Source organism: Macaca thibetana, chromosome 7 (genome assembly GCF_024542745.1).
Source record: "Macaca thibetana thibetana isolate TM-01 chromosome 7, ASM2454274v1, whole genome shotgun sequence".
NCBI classification, from domain to species: Eukaryota; Metazoa; Chordata; class Mammalia; order Primates; family Cercopithecidae; genus Macaca; species Macaca thibetana.
Genome location: NC_065584.1, coordinates 99,625,315 through 99,646,620, shown reverse-complemented (window position 1 = coordinate 99,646,620; position 21,306 = coordinate 99,625,315). Strand labels below are relative to the sequence as shown.

Genomic DNA, 21,306 nt, shown 5'->3' with positions numbered 1-21,306 from the left:
GGGTCGGCCCCTAGCTAAAAAATAATGTCTTTCCTTAAAGTGAAGAAAATGTGCCTGTCTATTCCGTTTGTTGATTCAGTGCAATTTAGAAAAAGAAAGAACATTTTGTGATGTACTATAAAACGCTTAGAATTGCTAGCCATAGAGTTAATGTTGAAGATCCCTTTGATGCTAATTCCACCATTCCTTCAACAAAAATAGGGTGCATTTTCCAGTGGATATTTATTGGGAACATTCTATACTCAAGATCGTTCTGGGAACTGTGGTTACTCGGGAATCATACATAACCATTACCTTCATGAAGTTTACAGGCCAAAAGGGGAGATAAACCATAAAAGGTATCAAAATCCTAAGTAATATTTTGTCTTTTTTTTTTTTCATATAGCCAGTTGCATCTTAGTTATTTTGCTACAATTGTAGTCATCTGCAAGATAACTACATTGCATTTTCAGAAACTCTGTCGACTGTGAACAAATATCTGGTTAGCAGAGGTAGTTAGATGTAGTTAGATTTAGTCAGATGAAAATGAGGAAAATGGAAATCCCAGAGGAGCTCAGTAACAAAGGAATGCCCAGGAAACCTAGGGATTGCCAGGCCTTCTGTAACTGGAACAGAGTTCAGGACCTGGAGAACTGAAGGCATCTTCAGGCCCCTCGGTAAGTCTTTCTAGCATTTTGCCATCAGGGAGATCATGAAGATTACTCTTCAATCTGGGACTGGAGTGGGGAGATGAATGAAGAGTCACAGAATCTGGCTGGTGGCTATCCCTGTCACTCTCTCCAGCTTCTGTTCCTTCTGCCTTACCTTGTTCTCTCAGCGGTTTGTTCACAATGATCAGGTGTGTGGGGAGTGATGGAAAGGAAGTTTGGTCTTATGACAAGAGCAGTCAGTGCAGGAAACCAATCGTGTACCCGCAATGGCCACCTGAAGAGAGGATCATGACCTGTTGGGGGTTGGGTGCTAAAGGGCGTGGCCGAGAGGAGGCATAGAGGAGCGAGGAAAAACTGTGAAAGGACTTCAAGGAGCATGAAAACAGAGAAAGACTTCAGCAGTTAATAGAACTGAATTTATTTTGTTTTATTTATTTTATTTTATTTTTTGAGACTGAGTCTTGCCCTGTTGCCCAGGCTGGAGTACAGTGGCGCGACTGCAGCTCACTGCAACCTCCGCCTCCTGGGTTCAAGCAATTCTCCTGCCTCAGCCTCCCAAGTAGCTAGGATTACAGGCGTGCACCACCACGCCGGCTAATTTTTTATATCTTTAGTAGAGACCGGTTTTCACCATGTTGGCAAAGCTGGTCTCGAACTCCTGACCTCAGGTGATCCGCCTGCCTCGGCCTCCCAAAGTGCTGCGGTTACAGGCGTGAGCCATCGCACCCGGCCAGAACTGATTTTTTTTAAAGAGAGAGTCTATCATCTGTTGCTGTGTAACAAATTACCCCCAAATTTATTGGTTGAAAAACCAAATATTTGGTTTTGTGCTCCCAGCTGTTCGGAAAAGCCGCCAGTATTTCTCCACCTGGCTTTCCTCTACCACCAGGCAGGAGCACCTGAGGTCCCCCTCCCACCCCACATTCCGCCCGCCCGCACACTCGGACCACCGCTGTTGATATTTCTGCCCCTATTCTGAGCACACGTCAGCGGAGGGAGCGGGACGCGGCCTGCGGTCAGCGGCGAAGAAGGCAGGCCCTGCGCGGGAATCTCGGAAGCCATGTGATTCATCATGAAGTTCCAGTACAAGGAGGACCATCCCTTTGAGTAGCGGAAAAGGGAAGCAGAAAATATCCGGAAGAAATATCCGGACAGGGTCCCTGTGATTGTAGAGAAGGCTCCAAAAGCCAGGGTGCCTGATCTGGACAAGAGGAAGTACCTAGTGCCCTCCGACCTTACCAATGGCCAGTTCTACTTCTTAATCCGGAAGAGAATCCACCTGAGACCTGAGGACGCCTTATTCTTCTTTGTCAACAACACAATCCCTCCCACTAGTGCTACCGTGGGCCAACTGTATGAGGACAGTCATGAGGAAGATGATTTTCTGTATGTGGCCTACAGTAATGAGAGTGTCTATGGGAAATGAATGGTTGGAAGCCCAGCAGATGGAAGCATCTGGACTTGGGGGTAGGGGAGGGGTGTATGCGCGACTTGGGGAAAGAGAGGGCGGCTCCCACCGCGAGGAGACAGAAGGTGAAGACATCTAGAAACTACACCGCACACACCGTCATCACATTTTCACATGCTCAATTGATATTTTTTGCTGCTTCCTCAGCTCAGGGAGAAAGCTTATCAGGACGGAGCTGTTGCATTGGCTTTGATAGAGGAATGGGGATGATGTAATTTTACGGCATTCCTGAGATTTAATTTTTGTGCAATTTCATAGAAGGGTCAGGAGGTGGACAAGTTGGGGTCAGAGATGATGGCAGTCCAGCAGCAACTCCGTGTACTCCCTTCTCTTTAGGCACATATTCTATTTTTGACAGTTGCACAAGACAGGTAGGGAAAGGGGACTTGTGGTAGTGGACCATACCTGGGAACGAAAAGAGACCCACTGTAATCGATGCATCGTGGCCCCTGATCTTCCCTGTCCCACACTACTTTTCTCCTATCCCAGTTACAATCTCACAAACATCACAGTGCCACCCCAGGGGAGGCAGTAGACATCAACCCAGAAATTTAGACAGGGATCTCTTATTTTTGGAAAATAGGGGTTAGGCATGAGGGTGGTTATGATTAAGAAGACAGTTTTGTTATTAAATGGCATTAAACTGGAATTGACAGAGTGTTGAGCATCTCTGTCTAAACTGTTCTTTCTCTCTGGTGCTCCTTCTATCACCCCTACCTTGGAATTTAATAAGCTTCAGGCATTTCCAATTGCGGAATAAAACCACTCCTAGCATCTTCTCTAGTATTTTCCATGTATCAGGACAGAGATGTCTTATGTAGGGAAGGGGCAGGTATGAAGTAAGGTAGATTATCTACACCTCTCACTCATTCAGGATTCTTGCTCCCATGCCACTGTCCCTTCAGTCTCACACAGAAATACTATGTGATGGCCAACTGCTTCCCTTCTTGGTTATCCACTGCAGCTGCTAGTTAGAAAGGTTTGCAGGGATGACTTTTAGTAAATCATGGGAATTTTACTGATTTATTGATTTGTTATCACTTTTAGGGTTTTTGGGGTGGGAGTGGGGAGCAGGAATTGCACTCAGACATGACATTTCAATTCATCTCTGCAAATGAAAAGGGTTCTTCCTCTTGGGGGAAATCTGTGTGTCAGTTCTGTCAGCTGCAAGTTCTTGTGTAATGAAGTCAATGCCATCAGGCCAAGGAAATAAAATAATTGCTTACCTTAAAAAACAAAACAAAACATGTGCCAGGTGCAGTGGATTATGCCTATAATCCCAGCAATTTGGGAAGCTGAGGCAGGAGGATTGCTTGAGCCCAGGAGTTCAAGACCAGCCCGGGCAACATGGCAAGGCCTCGTCTCTACTAAAAATCAAAAAATCAGCCAGGCTTGGTGATGCGTACCTGTAGTCTTGGCTACCTGGGAGACTGAGGTAAGAGGATCACTTGAGCCTGGGGAGACTGAGGCTGCAGTAAGCCAGGATGGCACCACTGCACTCTAGCCTGGAAGACAGAGTGAAACTCTGTCTCAAAAAAAAATTATTTTATTTCTGTTGATTAGGAATCTGGAACAGCCTAGGTGAGTATCTCTGAAGGTATCTCACACGGTTGCAGTCTAGACACTGGCTGGGACTACAGTCATCTGAAGGCTTGACTGGGGCCAGACGATCTGCTTGCTCCCAATCTCCCTCATGTGACTGTTTCCTCACCTGTAGCTTCTCCTCCCAATGTGTCAGCTGGCTTCCCCAGGGTGAGTGATTAAGATAGAAAGAAGCAGAAGCTGCAATCTAACCTTGGAAGTGATAGACCATCATTTCTGCCATACTCTTTTGGTCACACAGACCAACCCTGGTACAGTGTGGGAGGGGACTACACAAAGGTGTGAATACTTAGAGGCAAGGATCATAGTGGGTATATTAGTCAGGGTTCTCCAGAGAGACAGAACCAATAGGATATATAGATATAGAGAACCAGGGAAGCCAGTAGTGTGAGTCCGTTTAAGTTCAAAGGCCCAAGAACTTGAGGGGCTGCTGGTGCAAGTCCTGAAGTCTGAAAGCTGAAGAACCTGGAGTTCTAATGTCTGAGATCAAGAGAAGGGTGTCCCAGCTCAGAAGAAAGAGAGAGAAAATTCGCCTTTCATCTGTCCTTTTGCACTATCTGGGCTCTAAGCTGACTGGATGGTACCATCTACCCTGGGTGAGGGCAGATCTTCCTTATCAGTCTACTGATTTAAATGCCAAACACACTTACAGACATAACTATAAATAATGCTTTCTCAGCTATCTGGGTATTCCTTAATCTAGTCAAGTTGACACCTAAAACTTTTTTTTAGAGACAGGGTCTCACTCTGTTACCCAGGCTTCCATGCAGTGGTGTGATAATAGTTCACTGCAGCCTCAAACTCCCAAGTTCAAGTGATCCTCCCACCTCAGCCTCCCAAGCAGCTAGGACTACAGGCATGTGCTACTGCACCTGGCAAATTTTAAAATTTTTTGTAGAGAGGAGGTCTTGCTATGTTGCTGAGGCTGGTCTTGAACTCCTGGGCTCAAGTGAGCCTCCTGCCTCAGTTCCCCGAAGTGCTGGCATTACAGGCTTGAACCACCACACCCAACCGACACCTAAAATTAACCATCATAGTGGGCCACCTTGGAGGCTGACTACCACAGGGACTACAGAGGACTTTAGGACATTGTCCTTGATGTACTCTGTCATGCTCCTATGACAGCTCTTTAAGGAAACTTACAGTAAAGATCTCTATGTATGGGGAATGGGGGAGATGATCCCATTACTCAAACTAGGAGCCTTAGAGACTTCTGCAACCCTTCATGCTACATAGGATCAAAGTCTTGGGTACTACCTCTTACCTTCTTGCTACTCAATTCAGCTATGAATGCCAGTTCTACTCTGTTGCAACCACCGAATGTTGGCTCCAGGATGCTCTATGGGCCAGTTTCCTTCAACACTTCAAAAAAGGAGTAGGCTACAAGGTCCTTTATTTCCGCTTCCCTTCAACCTCTCCGGGGTTCCTATCATTACCCTTCCCTACCTTTCCCATTGATGTTAATTTCCCTGGCCTACCTTTAATCATGCAAGGCTGTCAAGAAGTGTATTTATTGGGAACTGCACTTGTCCATATGCAAGAGAAACTTGACTACTGTGGTTTATCCAAATCAGGGATTTTTCTCACGTATCAAGAAGTCAAGAAAGGCTGGTTGCAGTGGCTCGCACCTGTAATCCCAGCAATCTGGGAGGCCAAAGTTGTGGGTCACTTGAGGCCAGGAGATTGAGACCAGCCTGGCCAACATGGCAAAACCCTGTCTCTACTAAAAATACAAAAAAGTTAGCTGGCCATGGTGGCGCATGCCTGTAATCCCAGCTACTCAGGAGGCTGAGGCACGAGAATCGCTTGAACCTGGGAGTTAGAGGTTGCAGTGAGCCGAGATTACGCCACTGCACTTCAGCCTGGATGACAGAGAGAGACTCTGTCTCAAAAAAAAAAAAAAAAAAAAAAAAAAAATCTAGAGATTAGTAATACATGTCTAGTAAAGCAACTCCAGGATGCTGTCAAGGACCTGGGTGTTCTCTGTCTTCCTGCTCTGTCAACCTTGGTGGGTGGCTCTTGTCCTCATGGTCGCTTCCAGTCATCATGGCTGTATTCCAGAATAGAATATTGCTCTGTCATTAAATGTTATTATCACTGAAATTATGTCATAGAACATAGACAAATGAAAGATGTAAAAAAGTGTGTGGCAAAACACATGTGAAATATGATTCCATTCGCATCTGGTGAATATCTGTCACTTGTCTACCAGCACACTATCTTTCTAGGGGAAATAGCACCGGATTTTTCTTTACAGAACAGCACCCCATGCATAGTTCAGATGGGAGCTGCCATCTGCTTACCTGATCCTTCCTCTCTATCACAGGGTCTGGTTTGGAGGTGAACACTCAACCCAAACCAAGCTGACGGCAGAACTGTGCTATCTGGCCCAAAATGATTTGTCAAGAAGAGCACAGATGACTCATGCTGAGTCTATCAGGGACCTTTCCTGGGACTTTGTAAGCTGGAACCAAAGGAAAAGGACCTGTTCCTTTCTGGAAGTAAAGATGGGAAGATGTGAGTCTGTAGGCCATGGCAGCCGTATTTCCTGCCAGCTGAACCGCATTCCGAGAGAATGAGACGAAGGCAGAGAGAGGGAAGCAGAGGGCAGAAGCTAGAAAACTTTTAAGAGCATTTTGAGTCCTGGGTCACTGAAGCCAGAAATAACTCTGAATTTTCCTTAAGTTTGTTTTATGAGTCAATAAATATTCCCTTCTTGCCTAAGATAGTTTGAGTGGTAAAGTCCAGGCACTTGCAATTCAAACATTTCCCACTAATGCATCATCATTTCTGTTTGAAAAAAGAATCCATGCATATGTATACACATATACACATACATGTACATAAATATAGTACAGGAATACATTTTGCTCATCTGTATTTTAAATCTACCTTAAAGAACACATTAATTTTTAATACCAGTTTTTAGAATTACCCATTTAAAATTATTCATTGTAAAGAGTCCAGATAATTCACACAAAAGTGAATAAAATTAGAAACAAAATGAGAGGTTTTCATCCTTGCTAATAATAACAAAATAGCAAAATTATCTCAAACCCTTTTAAGCTGAACCACTTCCAGGATAATTAACCAATTCAACTTCTTGGTAGAAATTCAAAACAAAGTATTTAATGTCTAGGTCTAAGTGATTTAAAAGGCTCAGGCAGGGATTATCACCAATTGGTCTGATAATGGACAGTTATCTTAAGAGCTCCCTCTTTACAGATAACAGGGGTCAGCATGCCCACATTTGCAGGAGGGAGGCCTGAGTAGATTTCTGGAGGGCCTCCCCATCTATGCCTGCCAAGATCTGGGAACCAACTTCGTTTCCTGTCTCTGCAACCCCACATCCTTTATAAAAAGACTGTTCTGTGTGCTGTGAACCGTATGAGGAAGGCTTTGTGACCTTCGTACACTAATTTTTGCAAGACAGAAATTCTCTATTTAAAGATGCTTGTTGAAGGCGCTATGCCTCATGCCTGTAATCCCAGCACTTTGGGAGGCCGAGGCAGTCGGATCATTTGAGATCGGAAGTTTGAGACCAGCCTGACCAACATGGTAAAACCCCGTCTCAACTAAAATACAAAAATTAGGACAGGTGTGGTGGCTCATGCTTGTAATCCCAGAATTTTGGGAGGCCGAGGCAGGGCAATCACGAGTTGAGGAGTTCGAGACCAGCCTGGCCGACATGGTGAAACCCTGTCTCTACTAAAAATACAAAACCTCCAGCCTGGCCAACATGGTGAAACCCCATCTCCACTAAAAATACAAAAAACTTAGCCAGGTGTGGTGGTGGGTGCCTGTAATCCCAGCTACTCAGAAGGCTGAGGCTAGAGAATCACTTGAACCCGGGAGGCGGAGGTTGCAGTGGCCGAGATCACACTACTGCACTCCAGCCTGGGAGACAGAGTGAGACTCTGTCTCAAGAAAATAAATAAATAAATAAATAAATAAAAATACAAAAATTAGCCTAGTGTAGTGGCATGCACCTGTGATCCCAGCTACTCAGGAGTCTGAGGCAAGAGAATTGCTTGAACCTGGGAGATGGAGGTTTGCAGTGAGCCGAGACCTTGCCACTGCACTCCAGCCCCGGGGACAGAGTGAGACTCCATCTCAAGAAAAAAAAAAAATTGTTACATATCTTTCAAGTCTGTGCAATAGAAAATTGTCTCTGAGCAGAAGCTAGAGTTCAGACATCTCTGGGGAGAGGGAGAGATTCCTTCCTTTCTTTCCCTACTCCATTTGAATCCTCTATGTGTGTTGACATCTGGTGTTTTTTTTCTCTTTTTAAAAATTTTTATATTGATCACGGCTCGTTGCAACCTTCAACTCCCGAGCTCAAGCGATCCTCCTGCCTCGGCCTCCCATATCACAGGAATTACAGGCATGAACCTGTAATGTAAACACTTTTATGTTTAAAGAGAGGGGAGATTTTTGGTACAGAGGTGCCTAGGGAGGCAGAGAGGACACTGGTGAACAGTCTGATGTCAGCTGGTTTCTTCTGCCAGCCCATGACAGCAACTGAGAACAGAGGAGTGAGACCTTGGTTCCAGGCAATGCCATGTCCTTAATCAGTTGCCGACGGTGGCTCCCCATGGTAGCGCTACGCTGCTAAGCAGGACTGCTGCAGTGCAGGCAGCGGGGAGGTGGAGGAGGCTGCAGACTAGGGCAGGGGATATGCTTCATATGCGAAATGTGCCACCTGTGGAGATTCCCAAATGAAAAGGGAAGGATTTTCTGAATGACGGTGAGAAAGAACACTGAGGCCATGTAGTTAAGGAGATGGTGTTTCTCAAATTGCATCTCAAACACCTGGGGAGCTTGCATTTAAAAAAAAAAAAACTTTTAAACACCTTTTATTAATTTGATCATTTTTACTTTTCATGACGGTAGCAGCAGCATTATATTTTCAAGGAACCTTGTACGTTACACTTACATAGATGATCCAAAATAAATCCGCAGTATTTTTGAGTACTCAGGGAACATTAAATATCATATGGCAATTTTTTGGAATATGATGACTTTCACAGCATTTTCTTTTCCTCCTTTGTGGGAACAAAAGAAAGCAATATGCTATTTTTAAAAGTTTCCAGGCAATATGCTAAGTTGGTTTTGTTTTTTAATTTTTTTGAGAAAAAAAATTCACAAGATAAAATTCAAATTTTTGAAGTGTACAGTTCAGTATGTTATTTTTTGTTTTTTCTGTTTGTTTGTTTGTCTGTTTGTTTGAGATGGAGTGTCACTCCATCACCCAGGCTGGAGTGCAATGGCATGATCTCAGTTCACTGCAACATCTGCCTCCTGGGTTCAAGCAATTCTTCTGTCTCAGCCTCCGGAGTAGCTGGGATTACAGGCAGGTGCCACGATGCCTGGCTAATTTTTGTATTTTTGATAGAAACAGAGTTTCACCATGTTGGCCAGGCTGGTCTCAAACTTGTGACCTCAAGTGATCCACCTGCCTTGGCCTCCCAAAGTGCTGGGATTACAAGCGTAAGTCACCGCACCCGGCCCAGTGTTTTTAAATTTATTCCTAATGTTGCGCAATCATCACCAGCATCTAATTCCACAACATTTCCATCACCCCAAAAGGAAACTCTGTACCCATTGGCAGTGCTTCCCAATTACCCCTTCTCCCAGCCCTTGGCAAACACTACTCTACTTTCTGTCTCTATGGTTTTGCCTATTCTGGACATTTTACACTAATGAAATCACACAGGTGGCCTTTTGTGTCTGGTTTGTTTCACTTAGTGTAATGTTTCAAGGTTTCTCCATATTGTAGCGTGTACAGTTTCAACCTCCAGGGCTCAAGTGATCCTCCCACCTCAATCTCCCAAGTAGCTGGGACTACAGAGGCACGTACCACCACACCTGGCTAATTTTTGTATTTTTTTAGTAGAGGTGAGGCCTCACCATGTTGCCCAGACTGGTCTCAAACTCCTGGGCTCAGGTGATCCTCCTGCCTCAGTCTCTGGAGTAGCTGGGACCACAGGCATGAGCCACTGCACCCAACTGAATGTATCATTTTTGTTTATCCATTCATCAGTTAATGTGGGAGCTTGCATTTTAAATACATATTCTGATTCAGCCAGTCTAGGATGGGGCTTGAGATTGTGCATTTCTAGCAACTTCCCAGGTGTTGCTTGGGATACTGCTGGTTCAAGGACAACGCTTTTGAGTAGTGAAGATTTAGACACCAAAGTCTACATTTTAGAGCACAGTGATTTAAGATATCAATGTAGACATGAACCTGGACACACTGGTTAAACACACTGATACATATACACACTTTTTTTTTTTCAAACAAGCAATAATGAACTCATAGTGTTGATATTATTTAGTAACTTGCTTCTTTAACTTAACCATATTTATGAACATAATGATTCATGCAAACAAATCCACAAAAGCATCATGACCCATCAGATCGAAATACAACCAAACTGATTCCCAGCCTGGGCTCTGCTGAAACACCCCATTACACTTCCTTTATCAAGGCTAATGAGGTATCGATTTTTAGCATTGAGTTCTGACTTAACCAAAGCCATTACTCATCATGAACACATGAATGAACTTTTGTTTCACCGCCTGGGCTTGACATTAGCAAACATTTCAACACCGCTACCTATAAGCAACAATTGGTCATATTAATGGTAATTGTAATGAATGCTTGTTATAGACAATGGGAATGCAACATCCCTGGCTTACGAATTTGCCAATTGCTCTTCCCCATTGTGGGTCTTTCTCATAGGAGATGGGCAGCGCCTCTTTTGTGAGAACATTTCTGGGCCAAGGATATCAAGAGACATGTTTGTTGGTACACATCAGTCTAAATACATTACCTTATTTCATCTAGAAGGCCACTTATATACCACTAAGAAAGGGAACGAAACTGCCAATTAAACTCTGACATTCTGTCAATTGTGAGATAAATCCTGATTTCGATGATGTTAAAAGGTAATAACATGGCTGGGTGCGGTGGCTCACGCCTGTGATCCCAGCACTTTGGGAGGCCGAGATGGGTGGATCACCTGAGGTCAGGAGTTCGAAACCAGCTTGGCTAACATGGTGAAACCCTGTCTCTACTAAAAATACAAAAATTAGCCGGGCATAGTGTCGGGCACCTGTAATCCCAGCTACTCGGGAGGCTGAGGTGGGAGAATCACTTGAACCAGGGAGGCGGAGGTTGCAGTGAGACGAGATCATGCGACTGTATTCTAGGCTCCGCGACAGAGCAAGACTCCAACTCAAAGAAAAAAAACGGTAATAAAATGTCCATCTCAGAATGAGTGCAATGTGCCAGTGTTCCCACCTGTACCAGACTGGTTTTTTTGTTGTTTTCTGTTTTTTTTTTTTTTTGAGACAGAGTCTTGCCCTGTCACCCAGGCTGAAGTGCAAAGGCATGATTATGGCTCACTGCAGCCTCAATGTTTGGGGCTCAAATGATCCTCCCACCTCAGCCCCTAGAGTGGCTGGGGCTACAGATGTGCACCACCACACCCAGCTAATTTAAAAAATCTTTTTTATAAAGACGGAGGTCTCTCTATGTTGTCCAGACTGGTCTCGAACTCCTGGGCTCAAGTGATCCTTCTGCCTCGGCTTCTCAAAGTGCTGGGATTATGGGCATGAGCCACCAAGCCTGGCCCTGTACCAGATTCACTTTACATGCCATTACAAATCCTGCGCTTGCCTTGCTGGCCAGAACTCTAGCAACGACTTGCTCTTTGGTGGCTACTCCAGGTTCCTCATGTCACATGAGGGCATGATACAGTAGCACCTGGCCTTGTACCAGCATCTCTGCTCCTATCCTCTTGCCATGTGGGTTTCCTGTTGCTATTGATATGAGAGACCCTGTGGACCATCTCAAACCTCATGGATGTGCAGTGGCTTACCCTCCAGGTTGATGCTTGGCCATAGAGGCTGACACTGCTGTCTTGGGTTCTGGCTTTCTCCATGGCTGCTGGAGGAGTCAGGCGGCTCAGCTCATAAGCTAAAAGGAGTTGACACCCTGAGGGGCAAACTTTGACCAATAGGAGATGGCAGCCTGTAGATAAATGTATTCCCTTCCTTACCCCCTCCCCACCCGGGCCTCTTCCTGTGACTCCACAGACTGTGCAGAGATGCAGTGGCTTACTCTGGCTTCTCAGAGACTTATTTCCCCTATGCAAGCTCAATTGCTTCTTCTAAGAGTGAGGAGGCAATTGTGTTGCCTAAGTTGTGGTCAGGACCATCATGCACGCTGTTATGTTGACTCGTCCTCGTTGTTTGACTTGTTCCCCTTTTCCCTTTACTCATGCCTTCCTGGGATTCTACACTCTCGTAAAGCTTTGCCTCAGGCTCTGTTTTCTAAGGAACCCAGGCTAAGACACCAACTCAACCGACACATTTTGTGGGAATGTGGTCATGTACCAATGTAAATAGGGAAAAGAGAATGGGTGTGAAAACATAGGAGAGATAGCAGAAGCATTCTGGAATTTTCCAAGATGTCAGTATCAGGACTTAAAAATTTTTTACTTGCCGGGCGCGGTGGCTCAAGCCTGTAATCCCAGCACTTTGGGAGGCTGAGACGGGCGGATCACAAGGTCAGGAGATCGAGACCATCCTGGCTAACACGGTGAAACCCCGTCTCTACTAAAAAATACAAAAAACTAGCCGGGCGAGGTGGCGGGCGCCTGTGGTCCCACCTACTCCGGAGGCTGAGGCAGGAGAATGGCGTAAACCCGGGAGGCGGAGCTTGCAGTGAGCTGAGATCCGGCCACTGCACTCCAGCCTGGGCGACAGAGCCAGACTCAGTCTCAAAAAAAAAAAAAAAAAAAAAAAAAAAAAATTTTTTTACTCACAAAAGGCAGTAAATATAGAAGATCTCTTTATGCTTAGATATAACAGCTACTATTTGCCTTTAGAAGGAAGGAGTAGATCCAACATCTGACTTCTTAGAGATTAATTATAATAATAACAATGAATGGTAATAATAGCTCCTTTGACCGAGCATTTCCACTTCTAAGAATTTATCCTAGAGATACTTATGAATGCAAACAAAGTTGTGTATACAAGACAATATTACGTTGTTTGTCATAATGTTTGTAGTAACAAAAGAGTAGAACAGCCAGGCATGGTGGCACATACCTGTAGCCCCAGCTATTCAGAAGGCTGAGATTGAAGAGTCCCTTGAGCCCAGGAGTTCAAGGCTACAGTACACTATTATGTCACCTGGGCATAGCCACTGCACTCCAGCCTGAGTAACATAGTGAGGCTCCATCTCTAAAAATAATAATAATAATAAATGAAAACAACCCAAATCTCAATCAATAGGAGAAAGTCTAAATGAATTATGATTCCAAGGCCATGAAACAGTATGTAGCCATTAAAAATAATGAGGTTGGCTGGGTGCGGTGGCTCATGCCTGTAATCCCAGCACCTAGGAAGGCTGAGGTGGGCAGATCACTTTAGGCCAGGAGTTCAAGACCAGCCTGGCCCACATGGTGAAACTCCATCTCTACTAAAAACATAAAAAATTAGCTGGGTGTTGTGGTGGTTTCCTGTAATCCCAGCTACTCAGGAGGTTGAGGCAGGAGAATCACTTGAACCTGGGAGGCGGAGATTGCAATGAGCCGAGATCACACCACCGCACTCTAGCCTGGGTGACAGAGCAAGACTCTGTCTCAATAATAATTATAATAATGATAATAATAATAATAAAGATAGACCTAAACATTCTGATATGGAATGCTTCCAAGATGTAGTATTACATGAAAAAAACTTTCAACAGAACAGAATGTGTGGTCTACTAATATTTGTATAAGAAAAGGATCTGGGGCCAGGTGTGGTGGCTCACACCTATAATCCTAGCACTTTGGGAAGCTGAGGCAGGCGGATCACCTGAGGTCAGGAGTTTGAGACCAGCCTGGCTAACATGTTGAAACCCCGTCTCTACTAAAAATACAATAATTAGCTGGGCATGGTGGTGGGCGCCTATAATCCCAGCTACTCGAGAGGTTTAGGCAGGAGAATTGCTTGAACTGGTGAGTTGAAGGTTGCAGCAAGCTGAGATTGCGCCACTTCACTCCAGCCTGGGCAAAAGAGTGAAACTCCATCTCAAAAGAAAAAAAAAATTAAGAAAAGGATCTGGGCTGAGTGTTGGGGCTCACGCCTGTAATCCCAGCATGTTGGGAGGCCAAGGTGGGTAGATCGCCTGAGGTCAGGAGTTCGAGACCAGCCTGGCCAACATGATGAAGCCGTTTCTACTAAAAATACAAAAAATTAGCCAGGTGTGGTGTTGGGTGCCTGTAATCCCAGCTATTTGGGAGGCTGAGGCAGGAGAATCACTTGAACCTGGGAGGTGGAGGTTGCAGTGAGCCAAGATTGTGCCATTGCACTTTAGCCTGGGCAATGAGAGCAAAATTCCATATAAAAAAAAAAAAAAAAAAGAAAGAAAGAAAAAAAAGATCTGTATATACCTTTCTATAATTCACAGACTATCTGGAAGGATACATAAGAAACTGCTAAGTGGTTACTCTGGAGAAGAGAACTGGGGACCTGTGGCCTGAGCGACAGAGGTGGGAGTGAGTCTTACTTTTCACTGTTTGTTTTGCTTTCAATTTTGAAATTTTATTTTATTTTATTTTATTTTATTTTTTGAGATGGAGTCTCATTCCTGTCACGCAGACTGGAGTGCAGTGGCGCAATCTCGGCTCACTGCAACCTCCACCTCCCAGATTCAAGCAATTCTCCTTCCTCAGCCTCCTGAGTTAGCTGGGATTACAGGCGTGCGCCACCACGGCCAGCTAATTTTTGTAATTTTATAGAGCCGGGGTTTCGCCATGTTGGTCAGGCTAGTCTCAAACTCCTGACCTCAGGCGATCCACCCACCTCAGCCTTCCAAAGTGCTAGGATCACAGGCGTGAGCCACCGTGCCTGGCCTGAAATTTTACTTTTATTTTTAATTTTTGTGGGTTCATAGTAGGTTTATATATTTATGGGGTACCTGAGATGTTTTGATACAGGCATGCAATGCGTAATAATCACATCATGGAAGATTGGTTATCCATCCCCTCAAAAGCCGCTGTGTTACAGACAATCCAATTATATACTCTTTCAGTTATTTATTATTATTTTCCAAAACTGAGACAGGCTGTCACTATGTTGCCCAGGCTGGTCTCAAACTCCTGGGCTCAAGTGATACTCCTGCCTTGGCCTCCCAAAGTGCAGGGATTACAGGCGTGAGTCACTGCACCCAGCCCTCTTTTAGTTATTTTTAAATGTACAATTAAATTATTATTGATTGTAGACATTTTTTTAACCATATATATTATTACTGTAAACCAAAAATAAAATTCTAAGGCCCCCACCAACCATGTACTTTCTTGGGCAGGGCCCTTTTAAAATTTAACCTGAGGCTGGGCAAGTTGGCTCCTGCCTGAAATCCCAGCACTTTGGGAGCCCAACACAGTGGATCACCCGAGGCCAGGAGTTCGAGACCAGCTTGGCCAACATGGTGAAACCCCATGTCTACTAAAAATACAAAAAATTAGCCAGGCATTATGGTGGGTGCCTGTAGTCCCAGCCACTTGGGAGGCTGAGGCAGGACAGTCGCTTGAACCTGGGAGGCGGAGGCTGCAGTGAGCTGAGATCACACCACTGCACTGCAGCCTGGGCGACAGAGCAAGACTTCATCTCAAAAAAAAAAAAAAAAAAAAAAATTAACCTGAGAAACTGGTTCAGCCATGAAGGGAAGTGGGGTTCGGACATGCCTCATTATACCTTGCTGTCATTTACATCAACACAGGCATTAAGTCTGATAAGAAACATTTTATAATGTATTCTCTCTGAAGGCTTCCCCTGAAAATAAGAACTTTGGTCTCTGCAATCCTTTCTGGTTTCCAGAAAGGAAATCCAGGCTTTTCCTTTCTATTGATCCCAGATCTTTAGATAAACTCAACCAATTGTCAACCAGAGAATTTTTAAACCCACCTATAACCTGGAACCCATGCCCCGCTTCTAGTTGTCCCATCTTTCTGAATGAACCAAACCAATGTATTTCTTAAATGTATTTGATTGAAGTCTCACGTCTCCCTAAAATGTATAAAACCAAGCTGCACCTTGACCACCTTGGGTACATGTTCTCAGGACCTCCTGAGGGCTATGTCATGGGCCATGGTCACTTATATTTGGCTCAGAATAAGTTTCTTCAAATATGTTATAGAGTTTGACTCTTTTCGTCGACATTACCTAATTGCCTAATTCTACTGAGTACTCATAGGTGCTTATCTTACTGTGGGAACTATTATTATTCTCATTTTGCAAGGAGAAAACTGAGGTATAAGAGGCAAAGTGACTTGCTCAGGGTCACACAGCTGCAGCGGCTGAGCCAGGATTCATAACTAGATCCAGCTCCAAAATCTAAGGGGACCAACTCATCGTGGTTTGCATGAGACTTTCCTGGTTTTGGCAATGAAAGTCTCACATGCTGGGAAATCTTTAAAAACTGTCCCAATTTTAAAATTGAAAGCCTGCGTCCTTTCAATTTTACATGAAAAGCTGTGTCCTTTCAATTTTACAACCTATTTCAGTCCTAGGCAAACTGGGATGGTTAGTCATCCTACTGAAGTCCCAGATCTCGGCCACTTTGCTCTGCTACCTCCCTTATGAACAAATGTGTTCTATCCAATTCAGCATTCACAAGTGCCTATAAACATGGAACTTGTACAATAGCTGCATCTGTGGATTCCTTTTGAGGCCCGTCTCCAGGCTGCATCCTCCATCTCTCAGAAATGCCCTTTCCTGCCGGAGAAGGTCCCTGGGGCCAGTTTGCACCAACCATAGGATCCCACTTTCCTCTTGTCCAGTGGTTGGATGGGAGAGGACATTTGATCTAGGTCATAAACTCAGTGGCCACAGTCAGATTCTCTGTCCCAGGAATATGGACGTGGGACTTTGGAGACTCCTACCCAAGTGTGCAGGACTTGTGAAGTCATGGCAACCCTGTGATTGACGGTGCCATAGGGCCATGTGTAACGAACTAGCTAGTGGGCAAACAAGCAGAAGAATAAACAGCAGAAACAAACAGCAGAAAGCTGACAGGAGAAGACAAGAAGACTGGCTCTGGGGCCACGTGGCTTCCAGCCTTGGGGTTCTTGTTCCTTGTGCGCCTGGTTTCAATTCATGCCCTGGATGCTACAAAACCACCCTATGCCTTCCCACCAAATCCCTCTTTTGTTCTGGTGCTATTCTGAGTGAGTTTTCATTCTTTGAAAATCAGCATTCCCCAAATAAGGAAAACATTACTATGACTTTTTTAAAAAAGCAAGTTTGAAATATAAGCTTTGTTTTTGAAGGCTTGCAATCCAAAGCAGAGAATTCTAACATTGCCCAACCTAGAGGGCCACAGGACTAATAATGTTTGGTATTCTAATTCAGGGGGCACTTTTCTTCTTTTTAAAGTACATAGGTAGGCCGGGCGCGATGGCTCACGCCTGTAATCCCCATACTTTGGGAGGCTGAGGCAGGTGGATCACCTGAGGTCAGGAGTTCAAGACCAGCGTGGCCAACATGGTGAAACCCCAGCTCTACTAAAAATAAAAATAAAAAAATTAGCTGGGTGTCGTGGCAGGCTCCTGTAATTCCAGCTACTCGGGAGGCTGAGGCAGGAGAATCACTTGAACCTGGGAGGCAGAGGTTGCGGTGAGTCGAGACTGTGCCACTGTACTCCAGCTTGGGCAACAGAGCGAGACTCCATCTCAAAAAAAAAAAGTTAAAGAAAGAAAGTACATAGGTAATAGGTAACTACATTTTCACATTCAAGGTCACAAACAATACAGAAAAGATAAAGACCTATTCCATACCTTCAGTGACCTCGTTCTTCTCTACCCCAAGGTACGCATTATTACTGGTCTAATGGGGTATAGATCATTTTCTGTACCTTTCTATTCATGTGTATATTTTTCTCATAAATTCTACCACACACTGCAGGCCCCAGTCTGCCAGCATGTAGTCCAAATGTAGCCCATAATGGGTTTTGGATTTTTATTTATTCTTATTTTATTTTTCGAGATGAGGATTCACTCTGTCACCCAGGCCGGAGTGCAGTGGTACAATCACAGCTCACTGCCGCCTCCAACTCCTGAGCCCTCGCCTCAACCATCATACATAGTATATAGTCCCAGCTATAGCAGCCACCAAGCCTGGCTCCATAATGGGTTTTGTTTGACTCGTATAGTATTTTCTTTTTTTTTTTTTTTTTTGAGACGGAGTTTCACTCTTGTTGCCCAGGCTGGAGTGCAATGGCGCTCTCTGCAACCTCTGCCTCCCGGGTTCAAGTGATTCTCCTGCCTCAGCCTCCTGAGTAGCTGGAATTATAGGCACGTGCCACCACACTCGACTAATTTTGTATTTTTAGTAGAGACAGGGTTTCTCCATGTTGGTCAGGCCGGTCTCAAACTCCCGACCTCAGGTGATCTGTCCGCCTCAGCCTCCCAAAGTGCTTGGGATTACAGGCGTGAGCCACCATGCCTGGCAGTATTTTCTTCTTGTATTCTGAATTAGTAGCCAGCTTTTAAAATTGGGATATTTCACGGGAGTCTCGAAAACCTGAAAAATAAGGCATCACTGGGCTTGCCCTGCTGCCTGGGAATAATTGACTGACACTGAGTAGTGGGCTGCCCTTGGTAGAAGAGCGAGATCTCCTCCTCTCCAGCCCCCACCATTCCCAGGTGTCTTACACTGGACTGCCTTACCATTTTATGTTGCCTGCCTGACTTTTACAAGTGTTTGCTTTTTTTTTTTTTTTTTTTAAAAAAAAACACCTTTGTACGTGTTGTTCTGTGACTTTCTTTCTCTCTTTCTTTGTAGAGACAAGTTCTCTTTATGTTGCCCATGCTGGTCTCAAACTCCTGGGCTCAAGCAATCCTCCCATAGCCTCTCGAGTAGCTGATACCACAGGCACATGCCATCATGACCAGCTTCTTTTATTTTATTTATTTATTTTTTTGAGACAGGTTCTTGCTCTGTCACCCAGGCTAAAGTGCAGTGGCATGATCTTGGCTCACTGAGACCCCTCCGCCTCCTGGGATCAAGTGATCCTCCCACTTCAGCCTCATGAGTCTCTGAGACTACAGGTATAGGCCACCACACCTGGCTAATTTTTGTATTTTTTGTAGAGATAGGGTTTTGGGCAACCAGGTGTTGCCCAAATTGGTCTTGAACTGCTGGCCTCAAGCGATCTGCCCACCTTAGCCTCCCAAAGTGCTGGGATTATAGATGTGAGCCACCGCTCCCAGCCTCAGCTTCTTTTTTTTTTTTTTTGAGACGGAGTCTCGCTCTGTTGCCCAGGCTGGAGTGCAGTGGCCGGATCTCAGCTCACTTCAAGCTCCGCCTCCCAGGTTCACGCCATTCTCCTGCCTCAGCCTCCCGAGAAGCTGGGACTACAGGCGCCCGCCACCTCGCCCGGCTAGTTTTTTGTATTTTTTAGTAGAGACGGGGTTTCACCGTGTTAGCCAGGATGGTCTCGATCTCCTGACCTCGTGATCTGCCCGTCTCGGCCTCCCAAAGTGCTGGGATTACAGGCTTGAGCCACAGCGCCCGGCCTAGCTTCTTTTTTTGATTGAAAACATATCACAGGCATCCTTCCATGCAAATACATACCGATCTACTGTATTCTTTTTTTTTTTTTTTTTTTTTGAGATGAAGTTTTGCTCTTTTTGCCCAGGCTGGAGTGCAATGGTGTGATCTCAGCTTCCTGCAACCTCTGCCTCCCAGGTTCAAGCAATTCTCCTGCCTCAGCCTCCCAAGTAGCTGGGATTACAGGCACACACCACCATGCCTGGCTAATTTTGTATTTTCACTAGAGATGAGATTTCACCATGTTGGCAAGGCTGTTCTCGAACTCCTGACCTCAAGTGATCCACCTGCCTCGGCCTCCCAAAGTGCTAGAATTACAGGCTTGAGCCACCGTGCCAGGCCTATTGTATTATTTTTAATAGGTATGGTCTGTCCTCATTATTTGTGGATTCCATATGTGTGAATTTGCCTACTCATTGCATTTATTTGTAACCCAAAAATCAATATTCATATAGCTTTGGGGATTATTTGTAGACTTGCGCAAAGCAGTGATAAATCTGAGTTGCTTGACGCACACATTCCTAAATGAGGCTGAACAGGGCGACACTATCTTCTTGTTTCAGCTGTCATACAAGTGTTCTTCCTGTGGTCCGTTTGGTGCCACTGTTTTTTGAATTTTTATGCTTTTTGCTGTTGATTTTGTTTTTTTTTTTTTTTTTTTTTTTTTTTTTTTTTTTGAGACGGAATCTTGCTCTGTCACCTAGGCTGGAGTACAGTGGTGAGATCTTGGCTCACTGCAACCTCCATCTCCTGGGTTCAAGTGACTCTCCTGCCTCAGCCTCCCTAGTAGCTGGGACTAGATGTATGACACCACGCCCAGCTAATTTTTGTATTTTTAGTAGAGATGGGCTTCACCATGTTGGCCAGGCTGGTCTTGAACTCCTGACCTCAAATTATCCGCCCACCTCAGCCTCCCAAAGTGCTGGAATTAGAGGCGTGAGCCACCGTGCCTGGCTGATTTTGCTTTTTAAATGCAAAAAAGCTGAAGTGTAGTGCAGTGCTGAAATGTTATCCAGTGTTTATATGATCAAGAAGCCTGTGATGGGATGTGCCTGACAGACATAGTTAGATAAGCTTCGTTCAGACATGAGTCATAGTGCTGTGAGTCCCTCAATGAATCAACGACACAGCATACCTAAAAAAACGAAGAGGAAATTGGCCAACCTGTACATGAGGCTGCTCCAGAAAGTGCTACATAGAGTAATGTGTGTAGTGCATGGTGAAGCTGTGGAAAAGATACGAAAGCGGCCAAATTTGTGGATTCAGGAGATGATGACCGAAAAAAAAAAGGGGGGTATTTAACAGCTGTTGTGAGGCTGAAAAGCCAAAGAAATTTACAGTCACATTGGGTCAGGAAAATGTTAAATTGGCTTAGCTAGTATTGCTGCCTCAAATGTTTCAAAATGTGTTATAACCTTAAAAATGTTACTTTTATAGGCAAGTTCTACAGTAGGGAGGCTGCAGAAGAATTTTAAAAATACAAGCTAAAGGCCGGGCATGGTGGCTGACACCTGTAATCTTAGCACTTTGGGAGGCCGAGGTGGGCGGATTGCTTGAGTCCAGGAGTTCATAGACCAGCCTGGACAACATAGGGAGACCCTGTCTCTACAAATAAAAAATTAGCTGGGCATGGTTTCTTGAACCTGTAGTCCCAGCTACTCGGGAGGCTGAGGTGGGAGGACCGTTTGAGCCCGGGAGGTCGACACTACTGTGAGCTGTGATTGAGTCACTGCGCTCCAGCCTGGGCAACAGAGAGACCCTGTCTCAAAAAAAGAAAACAAGTTATACAAGGCCAGGCATGGTGGCTTACACCTGTAATGCCAACACTCTGGGAGGCCTAAGCAAGCAGATCACTACTTGAAGTCAGGAGTTCAAGACCAGCCACCTCTACCAAAAAAATACAAAAATTAACTGGATGTGGCAGTACGTGCCTGTAGTCCCAGCTACTCAGGAGGCTGAGGTGGGAGAATTGCTTGA

General features: G+C 44.9%; 1 protein-coding gene and 1 pseudogene across 1 annotated transcript in view; one reads left to right on the top strand and one right to left on the bottom strand.

Moving 5' to 3' along the window:
* The window catches only part of IQGAP1 (IQ motif containing GTPase activating protein 1), a 209,616-nt gene that overhangs the window by 152,880 nt on the left and 35,430 nt on the right, over positions 1-21,306 (bottom strand). The window lies entirely within an intron of this gene.
* Positions 1,723-2,110, top strand: LOC126959090 (gamma-aminobutyric acid receptor-associated protein-like 3; annotated as a pseudogene).